Source organism: Lithobates pipiens, unplaced genomic scaffold, assembly GCF_037356315.1.
Source record: "Lithobates pipiens isolate NorthernLeopardFrog02 unplaced genomic scaffold, aLitPip1_a1.2 Scaffold_3, whole genome shotgun sequence".
In the NCBI taxonomy this organism is placed as follows: Eukaryota; Metazoa; Chordata; class Amphibia; order Anura; family Ranidae; genus Lithobates; species Lithobates pipiens.
The window spans coordinates 244236362-244241889 of NW_027507790.1; the positions used below are offsets into that span (position 1 = coordinate 244236362).

Consider the following 5528-nt stretch of genomic DNA (forward strand, 5'->3'; position numbering starts at 1 on the left):
TATGTAACAAGATGCTAATTTTATTGAGAAACACGTTGATAACTTTTATAAAAGTGAGATGAAATCTACATACTGTGAATCGAATGGACTTTCTAACCACAAGCAATAATAATAGATTTTTAGTTGTTTTCTGGTTTTGTGTTTTATATTGTCTTTTGTTGAGTTTTATTTTCATTAATCATTTGCTTACCGGGCACTTAAACCCCCCTTCCTGCCCAGACCAATTTTCAGTGCTGTCACACTTTGAATGACAATTGTGCAATCATACAACACAGTACCCAAATTACATTTTTATCATTTCCTTCACACAAATAGCGCTTTCTTTTGGTGGTATTTAATCACAGCTAGCTGGAGTTTTTATTTTTTGTTAAACAAACAAAAAAAAGATGGAAAAAAAATCATGAATCATTGTTTGCTATTAAATTTGGCAGACAGATAATTTTTCTAACTTCATTGATATGCACTGATGAGGCGGCACTGGTGGGCACTGATTTTAATTGAAAAAGTCCATGGCGTGCAAACACACCCAAAAAACTTCCACCCGGTGCATAAAAAAAGTGCACACACATAAAGAGTGACACACTAAAAAGTGCAGACGGGTGTCTGATGTCCTCCAAAAGAAGGACCATACCCTGATCCCCGGGGCGTTAGGCTCCAGACAGGGACTGAGGTACCAGACTCAACACAGTGGTCCCTGGACGAAACCGGAAGACCTCCTTTCCCCGGGAGGACTGCCGAAACAGAACCTCCTAGGTACTTGGTACTATGGGGGCTTCCCCGAAGGTAGGCCCCCCTCATGGAGATTGGACCAAGCCAGAAGGCCTATGTCCGCTCTCCCAGAGACTTTCAGGATTGGTCCGAGGACCGACACCCTACTCATCAAACGTGCAGTGACAGACTGTGACAAAACACACACAAATAAAATAAATAAAAAGTGAGGAAGGGATAGTGAAGAGGAGAGTGAAAAGTGACCATTGTGCAATACAATGGCCGGCGCTCCGGCCAGGAATCAAAAATTCCTCTGGTCCTAGTCAAAAGGCCGGGCCCTAGAGGCAGGTGTAAAAAAGCGTGTAATGGTGACGTGACCTAGGTGCCTAAATCAAAGTGCTGATGCACAGTGAAAGAAGGCACCCCTGGACTGCCACTCCAGGGGCACATCACCATGGGCTTTCCAACAAAAGCATCCCTGGCCCCCCAGCCCAGACCACAACAGCCCCCACCCCTGATCAGGAAGGTATGGAGATCCAGGAGCTTAGTGAGACCCTTTACCATCAGGTCACACCCTCACTCCCATCACTCCCACCTAATTACATGCAGGACGTACTGGCCGCTCCCCCCACCGGACAAGGGGGAACAAGCGTTCCAATCCCGAAAAACTGACCGGAGCTAAAGCTGCCACAATCCAGACCAAAAGGCCAGGGTCCCCTCCCCTGGCTTCGACCAGTGGTTCTCCATCCCCATCAGAAGGCTTCCCTTTCGGCTACGAACCGCTCCAGGTCACCTTTACACCAGCTTTACTTTGCATAGCAACCGCCACCCCTACTCCACCTCGCCGTAGAACAGGGACGGAAGCAAGCGCCACCTCCTGGTAACTGATAAGAACAGATACTACACTTGATCTTAGCCAAAAGGCCGAGAAGCGATGGCCTAGGCTATAAGAAGATTGCCAAGACCCTGAAACTGAGCTGTAGCATGGTAGCCAAGACCATACAGAGGTTTAACAGGACAGGTTCCACTCAGAACAGGCCTCGCCATGGTCCACCAAAGAAGTTGAGTGCACGTGCTCAGAGTCATATCCAGAGGTTGTCTTTGGGAAATAGACGTATGAGTACTGCCAGCATTGCTGCAGAGGTTGAAGGGGTGGGGGTTCAGCCTGTCAGTGCTCAGACCATACGCCGCACACTGCATCAAATTGGTCTGCATGGCTGTTGTCCCAGAAGAAATCTTCTTCTAAAGATGATGCACAAGAAAGCCCGCAAACAGTTTGCTGAAGACAAGCAGACTAAGGACATGGATTACTGGAACCATGTCCTGTGGTCTGATGAGACCAAAATAAACCTATTTGGTTCAGATGTAGGGATGAGCTTCGTGTTCGAGTCGAACATTGGCTGTTCGTGCGTTCGGCGAATTCCGAACGTTTTGGCCGTTCGCGTCAAAATTCGAGTGACGCGCGCGCGGACCACAATGCACTGCGTTGGCGCAGTGCATTGCTGTCCAATGATTGGCCAAGCATGCACTGTGACCCCGCATGCTTGGCCAATCGCAGCGCCGGCAGCGAGGAGAGCCATGATTGGCCACAGGCATCCTGCCTGTGGCCAATCGTAGCTCAGACTGTGTAATGCACGCCCCACACTATATAAGGCCGCCTTTAAGGCGGCCTCCTGTAGTGTGTTACTTTGCATCTGAAGCAGTGGGTGTTCTGTGTACCTTCAACACAGTACACACCAATCGTTTTTGGCTGATTTCCTATCTTGCTGCTGTGTAGTGGTTGTTGTCTGTGCCCTGACTGCAGTATACACCACTATATTCACCTCACCTATATAGCTAGTGATCTAGCTTTAACCACTTAACAACTGCCCATTGCCGATTAACGGCTTCAGGGCGGTTGTTTAACTCAGAGAGGCCATTAATTAACGGCCTCCCAGAATTCTGCTCTCGCGTGCCCCGAGGTGTGCGCACTCGAGAGCATCCGTGACCGCCGGGTCCATAGGACCCGGCGCATCACGGTAAACGGCCGCTCATAGCGGCCGTTTACCACGTGATTGCTCCGTCAAATGACGGAGTGATCACTTGGAAACAAACCGGCGTCATGTTATGATGCCTGTTCCTCCCTCCCCTTTCTGTACCGATCGGTACAGCGGAGGGGAAAGAGATCGGTGTCAGCAGCGATGTGGGCTGCATCTGCAGTGCCCACATCGCTGCTCACCGAATTTAACCCCTCAATTCCCTGCCAATACTCTGCAATACCAGTGCATACTCTGCAGTACCCTGCCATTACTCTGCAGTACCCCGCCATTACTCTGCAGTACCCCGCCATTACTCTGCAGTGCAGTACCCCGCCATTACTCTGCAGTGCAGTACCCTGCCATTACTCTGCAGTACCCCGCCATTACTCTGCAGTACCCCGCCATTACTCTGCAGTGCAGTACCCCGCCATTACTCTGCAGTGCAGTACCCCGCCATTACTCTGCAGTGCAGTACCCCGCCATTACTCTGCAGTGCAGTACCCCGCCATTACTCTGCAGTGCAGTACCCTGCCATTACTCTGCAGTGCAGTACCCTGCCATTACTCTGCAGTACCCTGCCATTACTCTGCAGTACCCTGCCATTACTCTGCAGTACCCCGCCATTACTCTGCAGTACCCCGCCATTACTCTGCAGTGCAGTACCCCGCCATTACTCTGCAGTGCAGTACCCTGCCATTACTCTGCAGTGCAGTACCCTGCCATTACTCTGCAGTACCCTGCCATTACTCTGCAGTACCCCGCCATTACTCTGCAGTACCCCCCATTACTCTGCAGTACCCCCCATTACTCTGCAGTAACCCCCATTACTCTGCAGTACCCCCCAATACTCTGCAGTACCCTGCCATTACTCTGCAGTACCCCCCATTACTCTGCAGTAACCCCCATTACTCTGCAGTAACCCCCATTACTCTGCAGTACCCGCCATTACTCTGCAGTACCCCCAATACTCTGCAGTACCCTGCTATTACTCTGTAGACTCTGAGGAGTGACATAAGGACTTATTTCTTTAAGAGGGACCCACTGCCACTATTTGGATTTATTCGGTAGTGACAGTGGATATGGTCATGTAATGGTATAAATTACTCTGTAGTACCCCGCCAATACCCCGCCAATACTCTGTAATACCCTGCCATAAATTGCCATACCCAGCCATACTCAGAGATACCCAGCCATACTCGGTGATACCCTGAAGTACCCAGCCATAGACGCCCCCCACCCCTCACCGCCCTCCGGTGCTTCTACCAACTCGCCAGTACGATCAAAGCCAGAATCTTTTTTTTAATTTTTTATTTCAGGCTTCCCAGCCTAGAGGTGAGATGTGGGGTCATATTGACCCCCCAGATTTCACTGTAAAGAGGACCTGTCACCCCATATTCCTATTACAAGGGATGTTTACATTTCTTGTAATAGGAATAAAAGTGATCAAAAATATATTTTTGGGAAAAAAAATGTCAAACTAAAATAAATAAAGTAAAATGAACAATAAAAAAATAAAATAAAAATTAAAGCGCCCATGTCCCCATGTGCTCGCATGTGCCACACATGTGAGGTATCGCCGAGAATGTTAGAGCGAGAGCAATAATTCTAGTCCTAGACTTCCTCTGCAACTCAAAACATGTAACCAGTAAAAAAATATTTAAAGCGTCGCCTATGGGGATTTTTTAAGTAGCGACGTTTGGCGCCATTCCACGGGCATGTGCAATTTTGAAGAGTGACATGTTTGATATCTATTTACTCAGCATAACTTCATCTTTCACTTTATGCAAACATTGGGCTAACAAGTGGTTAATAATAGAGCTTGCAGTCAGTAGTGTTAGGAGATAGTGCGTGCTGTCTGCGTGCTCTGTACCCAGTACATACCGCTATAATATAGGGCAGGCCCCTACTTTCAAACATCCAACTTACAAACATCTCCTACTTGCAAACGCAAGGAGACAGCAGCAAGTGAGATGAAAAAAGATGGACGACAAAACAAATTATACAGGGGTGATAACCCTTCCCTATGTTTTCCAAAAAGCTTAAAGATAGTTTTTTTGACTGGAGCTACACTTTAAAAATGTACCGGTTGAAAATGACAAACAGATTCAACTTAAGACTGGGTTCACACTGCTGCGGGGGGAGATCCGGATGTGATTCGCACAGCAAATCACATCCGATCTCCGTAGCACTGCGAGTTCAGCCATACAGATAGTATGGCTGAACTCGCAGCTGTCCCGCAGCAAACTCGCACAGGACCCTTTTTTGGGTCCGCAACGGAATCGGATCGCATGGGGGTTCACACCATGCGATCCGATTCCTGTGCGAGTCGGCAGATCGCACTGCGATATGCCGACGGATCTGGGGGTGTCATTAACATAACATTGACACCCCCAGCCGTCCGCATAGGGCAGTGTGAACTGCCGGCGGGAGGTATGCGATGCGGGAAAACGCCGCGGATTCGCGGCGTTCCCGCATCGCAATAGTGTGAACCTAGCCTAACACAACAAACCTACACAGTCCCTGTCTTGTTTGCACCGCCTGTATACTGCTGTTCTGAGTATATAGGGCCTGGGGGCCACACGCATTTCCTTTTTTTAATATGGGTACGGGGTTCCCCTTAATATGTGTACAAGACCCAAATAGGCTGGTAATGGGCAGGGAGGGCTACCCATGCCATGTTTCTCAATGATTTTCAACCATATTGCAGGAACCAGATATAACATTAAAACCGCAAGCAGTTTTAAATGGTGTTATTTCCGTTTAATGTCATTTTGTGCAGGGACTGTTCTAAACACGGGAAAC

The 5528-nt window shown here is 48.6% G+C and overlaps 1 pseudogene; it reads right to left on the reverse strand.

The window, feature by feature from the left end:
* Positions 1–1463: 1463 nt before the first annotated feature.
* LOC143941756 (U2 spliceosomal RNA) lies at positions 1464–1644 on the reverse strand (annotated as a pseudogene).
* Between the last annotated feature and the right edge of the window lie 3884 nt (positions 1645–5528).